The sequence below is a fragment of the Schistocerca nitens genome, chromosome 1 (assembly GCF_023898315.1).
Source record: "Schistocerca nitens isolate TAMUIC-IGC-003100 chromosome 1, iqSchNite1.1, whole genome shotgun sequence".
In the NCBI taxonomy this organism is placed as follows: domain Eukaryota; kingdom Metazoa; phylum Arthropoda; class Insecta; order Orthoptera; family Acrididae; genus Schistocerca; species Schistocerca nitens.
The window spans coordinates 1,200,099,341-1,200,112,453 of NC_064614.1; positions in this window are offsets into that span (position 1 = coordinate 1,200,099,341).

Here is a 13,113-nt window from a genome sequence, read left to right on the forward strand (position 1 = left end):
CGAGGTACTGGCGGAATTAAAGCTGTGAGGACGGGGTGTGAGTCGTGCTTGGGTAGCTCAGTTGGTAGAGCACTTGCCCGCGAAATGCAAAGGTCCCGTGTTCGAGTCTCGGTCCGGCACACAGTTTTAATCTGCCAGGATGTTTCATATCAGCGCACACTCCGCTGTAGAGTGAAAATTTCATTGTAGAAAGTAGGCTGTGATGCGCACCTTTGCCATTCTAAGCAGCAAGTGGGAACTGTTGCTGAAAACATCTGGAGTTAGTTTGGTTTAACCGATATCAGTGTAAAGTGCAGATGTTTGCTTCATAATGTAGTAATAAAATAATATACAGAAGAAGGCAAAGGAAACTGAAGATGTATTAGACAACGATCAGTTCGGCTTTAGGAAAGATATAGGCACCTGTGCGGTGGCTCTGACGTTGAAGTTGGTAATGGAAGCTAGATTGAAAATAAATTAGAACATGTCCGTAGGATTTGTTTACCAGCGAAAAGCGTTCGACAATGAAAAATGTTGCAAGATGTTCGACATTATGAGAAAAATACGGATAAGTTATAGGGAAAGGCGGATAGTATGCAGTATGTACAAGATCCAAGATGGAACAGTAAGACTGGAAAACCAAGAACGAAGCTATCCGATTAAAAAGTGTGTAAGACCTATTTTTTTGCGGCTACTGTTCGACGTATATGTCGAAGACGCAATGACGGAAATAAAAGAGAGGTTCAAAAGAGGGATTAAAATTCGAGGTGAAAGAAAGCCAATGATGAGAGTCGCTGATGACATTGCTTTCGTCAGTGAAAATGAAGAAAAATTACATTATCTGTTGAACAGAATGAACGATGTAATCAATACACAATATGGCTTGAGAGTAAATCGAAGAAAGACTGAAGTATGAGAAGCAGCAGACATGGGAACAGCGACTAACTTAACATCACAACTGGGAACCACGAGGTACATGAAGTTAAGGAGTTTTGCCACCTAGAAACCAAAGTAACCCAGGACGGATGGAGCAAGGAGGACTACCACTGGCAAAAGGAGCATACCTAGCCAAGAGAAGTCGACTGGTATCAAATATAGATCTTAATATGAGGAATAAATTTCTGAGAATGTGCATTTGGAGGACAACATTGTACGGTAGTAAACATGGTCTATGGGAAATGCCGAACAGACGAGAATGGAAGAGTTTGGGTTATGATGCTACACAAGAATGTTGAAAATTAGGTCGATTCGATAAAATAAGGAAATAAGGGGTTCTCCGCAGAATCGGCGGCGAACGGAACGTATGGGAAACACTGACAAGAAGACGAGACAGGATGATAGGATATCTGTTAAGACATCACGGAATAACTCGCACAGTTCTTTGAGGAAATAAATCTCCATCTGACTGTGTATTACGGTATTCATCTTGTGTAGTGTGTAGATTTCGGCTTTTATGCCATTATCAAGTACAATGCTAAATCTTCTTAGACCACTAACATGTCGCCGGCCGGTGTGGCCGAGCGGTTCTAGGCGCTTCAGTCTGGAACCGCGCGGCCGCTACGGTCGCAGGTTCGAATTCTGCCTCGGACATGGATGTGTGTGACGTCCTTAGGTTGGTTAGGTTTAAGTAGTTCTAAGTTCTAGGGGACTGATGACCACAGATGTTAAGTCCCATAGTGCTCAGAGCCATTTGAACCATTTTTTGTTAAGTCCCATAGTGCTGAGAGCTATTTGAGGCACTAACATGTCATATCTGTTAAGGCAGTCCAAATCAGTCAGATGGCGGTTTATTCTCTCAAAAAATATGGCAAGACTGTGGCTCAACACCATCGAAGACTTTGTAAATCCTGCGGCGCTAGAGGAAGCTGTTGAGGAAGACAGACTGGAATACATCCAGTAAAAAATTGAGTAGGTCGCAAGTGCTATACTGAGATGAAAAAGTTGGCATGGAGAGGAATTCGTGGCGGGCCGTATCAAACCCGTTAGATGACTGATGAGTCACAAAAAAGGGTAAGAGGATATGGAGCTACAGCACGGTAATGTGGAGAGTTACAGTACCGTAGGAGATAAACGAAGAACAACGAGAATCTTGCACGTCATGGACGCATTTGTACACTTATTTTAACAAAATAATGTAATGTCAATCCTTTACTGAAATAGAGTACAGTTTTAAACTACGTAGTTTATCCATTTCTGCGGAGATTTTCGATTGTTGATCACACATTTGATAACTGGGGTCAGTTCGTTCCCATCAACGTTTCTCTTGCTGTTTTAAAATTATAAATCGATCAACATCAATTGGACCCATTTGAACATACACGCACAAATACCCAACGAATTGGGATCACTGCCAGATATAGTAGTAATACTCATCTTGGAATGAAACAAGCCTACGGTGCAACTATTAAACATGTAAATTAAAGATACAAGGGATTTCAGTTCAGTAAGTTGGGTCCTCTGTGCTGTGGAAGGGGGGGGGGGGGGGAGCTACAAGGGCGGGGCCTCGCCTACAGACCGGTGTAAAAGCAATCACGCGTCATCTTGGAACTCGTTCCAGGAGGACTGGATATTGACTCCGATGAAAATCGAGCTGCAAGGACACTTAACGGTGTTCTCCAGGGAGGAAGAGGGGGAGGGGGCAAGTAGCTGAGAATTAACGCGAAATTTTGTCTCAAAAAAGAGGAGTGATTAGTCGTATTCTAATAGTTACAATCAGGGAAATACAAACTTTAGATCGAGACAAGGCTGACAGACGTAAGAATACAGCAACCTCCCATTAGTAAAAGTTGTCAGCGTGAGGGACTGGTCGTTAATTGATTGGCTAGCGCTTCTCAATAAGTACTTACCTAACAGACCGTACGATCCCCTCCGCCACACACCGTCAGGTGGCTTGCGGAGTACGGATGTAGATGTAGATGTAGATACGTCCTTGACTTGCTCTTACGTCCCGTAGAGGCGTGGTAAGGCTTCCGTCTCACGTAGGCTAGTTGCCGTTCACTTGTAGAGGAGACTTGGTAGGCTGCAATTAAGAGAGAAATGGTATGGTGACTGATGGTTTGGCTGGAACGTGTTCCTGGCTGCCCATGTTTAACCCCATTTATATTTCAACTACCCTTGTGAGAGGTTTGTGGACAGGCAATATTAGAAATGTGAGTTGTTACCAGAAAAGTACTAAACGTAATGAAGTTTTTACTAGCTACTTTCTAACATACTAAAAGCCTTAGTAACAATTGGTAAAAGTAAAGAAGCACAATGAACACGTGTTTTCACTGCAATGTTCACACTCATGGCGACCTGGGCATAACATTTCAATATCAATGTATTTTCACCTGGCATCCTTTCGTTGCACGTTCGCTGTTGCTTACAGGGGCCATCACTGAAAATTTCGGCAAGTAGCATTCACGCTTGCCTTCACAATCATTCATGGATGTGCAGAGACTTCAACCCACTCCAGTTGCGTAACCACTGAAAATCGGGCACACATTCATAAGACTTTTTCGGCTTATTTTCACATGTAGAATCACCTCAGAAATTATGTGACATTCGTCGAAACTCACCAAGTCTATATTCAGGCAGCTGATATTACTACCAGAGTAGACAATCGCATTTGGCGTACACGTGACGCTGACTCGACTGTTATCTGCGAGGTGTGGTGTTACGTTTATGTGATTACCGATTGTGAATCGGGGTTTTAGACGGAGCCTGTTTTGCAATCCACATAAAAATCATATCCTTCAGCAAAGAAGTATATACTCTCTGCTTCTGTCCAAGTTCACTGTTACTCACTGGTTCAGAAACAAATTTTTAAAAAAATTGTTGCATATTTTCATTTTTAGAGAAAAAGTTAGGTTAGCATGCATGACGATGGTGATTAACTTCTTCAGAATAAACTGATGTCAAATAAATCAAACGTTCTCCACACAGTGCCTAAGACAATATAAAGTTACAAAAAGTCACCGTAAATACAATTCTTACTTTACGTAAAACACATTTAACATTTCCAAAAACCATCACTTTCCTTTTAAAATATTATGTTACTGCTTCCTCTGTTCAAAAGGGAGCAGTAACACAATAGAAAATAATCTTCGTCACCTTAATAAATCATTCCACTACTCTGATGTATTATTTAAGTGCATGTAAATGAGCATCTGCAATTTGCAGTGAACATTAACTTTTATGCACCTTGATGTAATGCTGGTTGTATCTCTGCAGTACAAAATTATAACTGATAAAAATTCATCCATAAGAGAACAAGAAAATATACAGCTTGTAACCTCCCCACAGAAATTTCAATGACAATACTTATTAGTAATGGAGCCAGAGCTAAGTGTAAGCTCCCCAGAGAAATTTAATGACAAAGACAATTAAATAAAAATTAGCTATCTGACCCAAGTATAAGTTTCTCATAAAATGAAAGTCAATTCAGTGATAATAAAATCTCAGTGACAATGAAAATGCAAATAGACCGAAATGTCAGTCTTTGGCCCTGTGCAAAAATCAGAATAAATTTCTTACCTTAGTATAACTACATGTGAAATATCTGCTCTTATTCTGCGCCACAGCTTGAAGGAAATGCATCGCATTAATTAATTTTTTTTTGAAGTAAACTGAAACTTTTGTTTGAAGGAAATGGAAGGAAATCGAATGATTCTTTTGTTAGAAATTGCTTTGAAATAAAAATTATTATTGGGGGCGATTCTTACACAAATTAGTTACAGTTAATTTACATCATTAGCTGAGCGCAATGCTGCTTAATAATATACCTTGTCCTGAATCTCGACCATTGCGGTGCCGACGCCCGCCGACTGCTCACACACTGTCTCGCATCTAGACCGCGACTGCGTCATCTCCGACGCGCTACTCGCAACTGCACTGGGGTACCACTACTGACAGACTCCTGTTCGCAACTACTACTGACAGACTCCTGTTCGCTACTGTACTGCTACAGCGCTATCGCGCTACTGCACGCAACAGAGCTGAACATGCTCTCTGGTCAGAGATTTTTACCATGCCTCACCATCGCTGCCATCGAGTACATACGCCTTTCAAGCTTCGTTATTAGAAATAAAATTTCTGATGCTTTAACAACGATCGGAAGATTCCAGGTTTGGATGTATAATAAGGGGAGTTGTCAAGACGTAACAACATTGGAGCCTCCGTCCACGATGTTAGCTGCCCAAAACATAACCACCTGGTTAATGTGTTCTGATCAAAAATGCCATTTACGAGTGTTATAATTATTCAGGATACAGTCTACAGTCTAAAATCACATTTCATTCGTAAATGGAGTAGTTAAAGAGATATTTTCTTTTACAGACATGAATGTTGGTTGCACTGTAGAGGTTTTATTTCTTTCATTTAACATTAGATTTCCCATCACTCCAATCTCTGGGTGAACGCTAGGAAAAAGAGTGATTGGAAACCGACCAAACATAGCAAAATTTCAAATTTGTTTGTGTGGACATCATCCGCAGCAAGCAGAGAAGTAAATAGAAACCTCCTTTTTCTTGCTGCGATGTATTTTTTTTTTTCCTAGATGCGTTTCGACTTTTACATTAAGGCATCTTCAGGGGAACCTAGAATGAAAGTTTTGTTTTGATATGGATATTTGTAAATTACAAAACAGTTCACGTCTCTTTTTTTACGTAGATATGTGATTACGTACAGTTATCCGAGTTTTTGGCTGGCATCTGCATTCCCATTCATCTGGCCACACGCTGGAGGTAACACTACAACTTCACTTGCGAAACATAAGCACATATTCACATTACGAACTTTTTTCTCCACAATGTTCGTGTTCCTTGCTCCAGTTGCAGTGGAGCGCAATGATTCTTCTGTCTCTAGTTGTAGATATTTTACGGAAAACTGTGATTTAAAGTCGTAACTACTGTGAGTTTGAGAAAGGACTGGCTTTCCTTTAACAAACCACAGTGTTCAGCACATTTGGCTGTGTGGAGGAATGGCGAACCAAAGCATCAGTCACAGTTAAAAGAAATACAACACTATATTTAATAAAGCATGCAGCAAAATGTGACAACACATTAGACAACTGCAGCTTAGTGAGTCAGTCAAGTGACAGTGACGAATTATTCCGAGAAAATCTTACAGTTCTTTGGATTACTTCTCAAATTGTAGAAGATACTACTCGAAATTCAAAATTATTCACAGCTCTTAAGTTAATGAATCTAACAAATGTAAAAGCAAACAAAATTCAGAACCTTAAAAACTTTGGTTCAAATCAATTGTCAGCTGCATCAACGAATGAAAACTCCTAAGAAACAACTCGATGAAACTAAAAACACTAAATAATAGAATGTTTAAGCGAATTGGTTAGTGGGCTAAGGCTCTGTATAAAGCCAGAGTGACGTTGCAGTCAGGTAGGATGACGGCGAAACTGCCCGGGAAACAATGGCCGGGTCCGCCGGGCCAGACCTGATACAGCACTACCGAAACCTATAGGAAACTAGTGTGAGATTACACAGTTACAGGCTGATTAACACGCAAAGCAATAAATCGTTAGAAGGAGGCCCAGAGAGGGGCTTGATAGTGTGTACCGAAACGCCATGTAAACAAGCAGAACAGTAATTTAAACTCCCGGGAATATCACAATTTAGAGGGGGCACAGCCTTTGACCTATTCCAATAGAACCCCTTACGGCCCAACGCACAATAAATGCTCGCAATTTAATGACCGCGAGATTCATATAAAAGGTCACAGTTGTACTTCACTGAGGCAGGGTTCAGACTGCACTACGCCAAGGCATCAACAACCCACAAAGCAAAAAAGAGTCTCAGATCGCTCGCCGGGTGCCTTTTCTCTTTTTTTTTTCCGTGGGATGGCCGCAAATCCACATTTCCGGTTGTCCCTCTTAAGCTTACTTCCCCGTGACACAGCCCGGCAGGCACAAACAGCGGATGCAGTTCAGTCACCGTCGCGTTCCTTGCACACACCTCCTCTGGCCGTCAAAAACACCCGCCCGCCCCACCATGCTCCCTGCTTCTCCTTCTCCAACTAATAGCGCAGCACTCCGTCGCCACTCCCCTCACGCAGCGGTCCTTCCTCCTTGGAGCCCTCCTTCCAACTACCAAGGCGCCGTTGTGGCGCCGCAGAGGCGCGCGCGGGCAAAGATGGCCACGCAACGGCACAACCGACAATCGAGAGATCGAAGAGCGGTGCATGGCTCAGTCTTCACTTTATGTCTCTTCCTATTTGGCTTGTTTGCGTACATATTGCCAATCTAACGACGTATATGCTGAAAACTGATTGCTGTTGAGCACCATTATTCTTCTAGATAGAGTAAACAACAAAAAACACCTTCGAACCCTGCAAGAAAATTACCACATACAACAAAACTAAAGCAGAAAAGAAAATCCTGTTGAATGATCAAGTATATATAAAAAACAACTCACTGTTTACTCTTACAGATAACATAGTACAGTAACACTCCAACAGATTATTATCTTAATAATACCACCCAACCCCTTTCCCCTAACTCTTCCATGAAACCAAAACTCAAGCATCTGAACACAAAAACAGTCAACCACTCTCTGAAAACTATTCCATTCATATTTAATTTTCATGTTTTCACGGCACAGTAAAAGCTCTGTTAAATATCGAGGAAAACTGGAATCTTTTACCTTAAAGCCCCTAGTACTTTGGAGGTATGTTGACGACACGTTTGTAATGTGGCCCCATGGGAAAGATAAATTACAAGAATTTTTAAACCATCTGAATTCCTTCAATGCACAAATACAGTTTACAATGGAAATTGAAAAGCAGTGATGTCTTCCACTTATGGATGTTTTTGTTCGGTCCAAAGATGATGGCGTATAGTATATGGGAAACCGATGCATACAGATTAATATACAGGGTGAGTCACCTAACGTTACCGCTGGATATATTTCGTAAACCACATCAAATACTGACGAACCGATTCCACAGACCGAACGTGAGGAGAGGGGCTAGTGTAATTGTTTAATACAAACCATACAAAAATGCACGGAATTATGTTTTTTAACACAAACCTACGTTTTTTTAAATGGAACCCCATTAGTTTTGTTAGCACATCTGAACATATAAACAAATACGTAATCAGTGCCGTTTGTTGCATTGTAAAATGTTACTTACATTCGGAGATATTGTAACCTAAAGTTGACGCTTGAGTACCACTCCTCTGCTGTTCGATCGTGTGTATCGGAGAGCACAGAATTGCGTAGGGATCCAAAGGGAACGGTGATGGACCTTACGTACAGAAGAGACTCGAACAGCACATTACGTCCACATGCTAACACCTTTTTATTGGAATGAGATTTTCACTCTGCAGCGGAGTGTGCCCTGATATGAAACTTCCTGGCAGATTAAAAGTGTGCCCGACCGAGACTCGAACTCGGGACCTTTGCCTTTCGCGGGCAAGTGCTCTACCAACTGAGCTACCGAAGCACGACTCACGCCCGGCCCTCACAGCTTTACTTCTGCCCGCGAAAGGCAAAGGTCCCGAGTTTGAGTCTCGGTCGGGCACACAGTTGTAATCTGCCAGGAAGTTTCATATCAGCGCACACTCCGCTGCAGAGTGAAAATCTCATTCTGGAAACATCCCCCAGGCTGTGGCTAAGCCATGTCTCCGCAATATCCTTTCTTTCAGGAGTGCTAGTTCTGCAAGGTTCGCAGGAGAGCTTCTGTAAAGTTTGGAAGGTAGGAGACGAGATACTGGCAGAAGTAAAGCTGTGAGGGCCGGGCGTGAGTCGTGCTTCGGTAGCTCAGTTGGTAGAGCACTTGCCCGCGAAAGGCAAAGGTCCCGAGTTCGAGTCTCGGTCGGGCACACAGTTTTAATCTGCCAGGAAGTTTCACCTTTTTATTGGTCTTTTTCACTGACGCAGATGTACATTACCATGAGGGGTGAGGTAAACGTACACACGTGGTTTTCGTTTTCAATTATGGAGTGGAATAGAGTGTGTCCCGACATGTCAGGCCAATAGATGTTCAATGTGGTGGCCATCATTTGCTGCACACAATTGCAATCTCTGGCGTAATGAATGTCGTACACGCAGCAGTACATCTGGTGTAATGTCGCCGCAGGCTGCCACAATACGTTGTTTCATATCCTCTGGGATTGTAGCCACATCACGGTACACATTCTCCTTTAACGTACCCCACAGAAAGAAGTCCAGAGGTGTAAGATCAGGAGAACGGGCTGGCCAATTTATGCGTCCTCCACGTCCTATGAGACGCCCGTCGAACGTGTACCTCACCCCTCATGGTAATGTACATGTGCGTCAGTGAAAAAGACCAATAAAAAGGTGTTAGCATGTGGACGTAATGTGCTGTTCCAGTCTCTTCTGTACCTAAGGTCCATCACCGTTCCCTTTGGATCCCTACGTAATTCGGTGCTCTCCCATACACACGATCGAACAGCAGAGGAGTGGTACTCAAGCGTCAACTTTAGGTTACAATATCTCCGGATGTAATTAACATTTTACAATGCAAAAAACGGCACTGATTACGTATTTGTTTATATGTTCAGATGTGCTAACAAAACTAACGGGGTTCCATTTAAAAAAACGTAGGTTTGTGTTAAAAAACATACTTCCGTGCATTTTTGTATGGTTTGTATTAAACAATTACACTAGCCCCTCTCCTCACGTTCGGTCTGTGGAATCGGTTCGTCAGTATTTGATGTGGTTTACGAAATATATCCAGCGGTAACGTTAGGTGACTCACCCTGTATACGTGTAAATAACTGCCACATTCCTTCGTAGACGGTGAATGCACTCAAAACTTTAGTTCACACAGCATTCATCGATGCTGACGTGAGTAGTCTGCAGGACGAGCTCCTATGCTTAAGAAGGTTTTTGTAGTCAACAATTATTCTCCGAGCAGATATGTAAGGCGCTACGAATGAAACCAAATGTGGTCATAAGGAATGCACAAGGCGGCACCTATTCCTTCCTCTTCTGTCAATACCGTTGCAGCATAGCAGCTAAAACTTTACGAAGAGTTTTTTGTTTCTAGTCAGTAACAAAAAATTCTCAGCAACAACTACCGAGTTCTTCCCCTGTGAGACGTCAGATAGGCCTGTGTCGCCAGAAGGGGTGTTTCTTAGGAGCCCGTGGCTGAAAGAACCTGTTTTCGCACGGTTCAAAGCACACTGCTGTAGACGACGTACGACCTACTATGCATCAAAAAAGCCGAGTCCACGTCAATTGTATTTGAGTTACACCTACTTGCTACTGTAGGATGAACAATGACGGGATATTAATCACAGCTTGCAACGTTGCAAACCTGTCATTTTGTTTCGAAACACAAAAGCAAGCATGCATGTAGAAAAAATTACGTCGAGTGTGATATACGACCCTGAATATTTTAACTGTCCAAATGCAAGAGTGCGGAAGAGTTGGCAGATATGCCATAACCTGAGCGGTTACAGACCTCAGTTGTACGATGGGCTTGTGTTAATTTTTTCTGTCTGCAGTAACTGACAGTTTAAAATTGTGTACTACAAAGGTAGTCGAACTCGGATATTTGTTTTACCGACCGAAAAGCCCGCTTACTGCTTGTAGGCGAGAACGCTTTCTCCTTATCTCTACCAACCTCTAAGTTGATGAGATGTTAAACTCTGATTTACCGTTAGTGACACTCTACTGAAGAGCGTAACTGTAAGTACAAGCCGTTCTCCGCTTTTTCCTTGTTTCCAGACGTTATTTTCTAGGCACGGCGAGGTAAAGTTTCTCGAGTTAACGACGTGTGAGAGAAACGGTCTGGTAGTCAGAAGTTGTTAAGTACAGCCTTTACTGTGCTCAGAAAGTGATGTAGGCATCGATCTGCATTCCATTCTGCAATTCACAGCTTTTAATTTTTGGTACACTTGTAACACATGCCTGGCACTAATTCTTCTATAAAAAAAGTGAAACGATAGAGTTTTGAACATTTTGAATATGACTCTTGCACAGCAACCGTACACTAGTTTTAGCAGAGGATTATACAGCGAACCGGTTGCACGTAACTAGTAGGTACATTGACCTAGGATTCGACGCCTACTAGGGGTGTCTTAATCAGAATGAAATTTTGCTAAATCCTATGAAATTGCTCAAGGCAAAAGTGAAATACAACGTTCTAGCCTTTCCCACGGCTGCCCAGCTGGCAATAACATCACACACGTCGGCCCAGTAGCGTACATTGCTGCCACGAAAACACTACGAGTTACGCCGCCTATAAGGCGCGGACGGTAACATGTGTCCAAAAAAATGGCTCTGAGCACTATGGGACTCAACTGCTGTGGTCATAAGTCCCCTAGAACTTAGAACTACTTAAACCTAACTAACCTAAGGACAGCACACAACACCCAGCCATCACGAGGCAGAGAAAATCCCTCACCCCGCCGGGAATCGAACCCGGGAACCCGGGCGTGGGAAGCGAGAACGCTACCGCACGACCACGAGATGCGGGCTAACATGTGTCCATTTCAAGCTTTATACCAAAAATAATTGAAAAAAGACAGTTGATTTTAAAAACAAAGTATAAAGAAAGAGAGCTTAATGTCTTTTTCAAAATACGTAGTCAAGCAGATTAAGTATAATACAGCCATCTGTTAGGATTTACAGAAATTACTGTTACGTAAAGGACGGTTGATATAGAAAAAAAATTACAAGTAGCTGTACAATCCAGAAAATATATGCATTAAGGTAACTTCGGCAGCAAATATATACGAGATTAGAAGAAAATGATGTTTCGGAACCAGAAGCAGGAAAAATATAGTAAAAAATAAATAGAGGAATCAAAATTAAGCGAGTAGTGGATTGAAACCACCGAAACACTTTTTCCTACATAATTGTTACTGTTCATTGAAGATGAGGCCATCGTTCTTATAAATACGCTTGAAAATCTCCAGCTCTTCAAGAACATCCAGCCTATGACCTTTCTTTTCTCTATGTAAAATGGAAATTTCTTCAACGCGTTTCTGTTTGTGTCCTGAAATTAGCAGATAATCAGAAAAAGTGGAATTGTGTGCATTAGTGCCTCTTTTTCTACATCTACATGATTACTCTGCTATTCACATTTAAGTGCTTGGCAGAGGGTTCATCGAACCACAATCATACTATCTCTCTACCATTCCACTTCCGAACAGCGCGCGGGAAAAACGAACACCTAAACCTTTCTGTTCGAGCTCTGATTTCTCTTATTTTATTTTGATGATCATTCCTACCTATGTAGGTTGGGCTCAACAAAATATTTTCGTATTCGGAAGAGAAAGTTGGTGACTGAAATTTCGTAAATAGATCTCGCCGCGACGAAAAACGTCTTTGCTTTAATGACTTCCATCCCAACTCGCGTATCATATCTGCCACACTCTCTCCCCTATTACGTGATAATACAAAACGAGCTGCCCTTTTTTGCACCTTTTCGATGTATTCCGTCAATCCCACCTGGTAAGGATCCCTCACCGCGCAGCAATATTCTAACAGGACGAACGAGTGAAGTGTAAGCTGTCTCCTTAATGGACTTGTTGCATCTTCTAAGTTTTTCCGAACAAATGTTCCTTGCACCTGACACTAAAAGATCTTCCAGTTTTTCCTATATAATAAACGGGACACGCATCACAAGTGATTATATACTGCAAGTAGGCTGTTTAGGTTTTTATGTTGGTAACGCCATGTAGCGCTCTATATGAAAATCACTGGCTGTGCTGTGTGCAGTCTGTGGCTGGTTTGCATTGCGGGAATTCGCCATTGTAGTGTTGGGCAGCTGGATCTGAACAGCGCGTAGCGTTGCGCAGTTGGAGGTGAGCCCCGAGCAGTGGTGGATGTGGGGAGAGAGATGGCAGAGTTTTGAGAGCAGATGATCTGGACGTGTGTCCATCAGAGACAGTAAATTTGTAAGAGTGGATGTCATGAACTGATATATATATTATGACTTTTGAACACTGTTAAGGTAAATACATTGTTTGTTCTTTATCAAAATCTTTCATTTGCTTAGTATGCCTATCAGTAGTTAGTGCCTTCAGTAGTTTGAATCTTTTATTTAGCTGGCAGTAGTGGCGCTCGCTGTATTGCAATAGTTTGAGTAACCAAGATTTTTGTGAGGTAAGTGATTCATGAAAGTTATAGATTACTGTTAGTCAGGGCCATTCTTTTGGAGGGA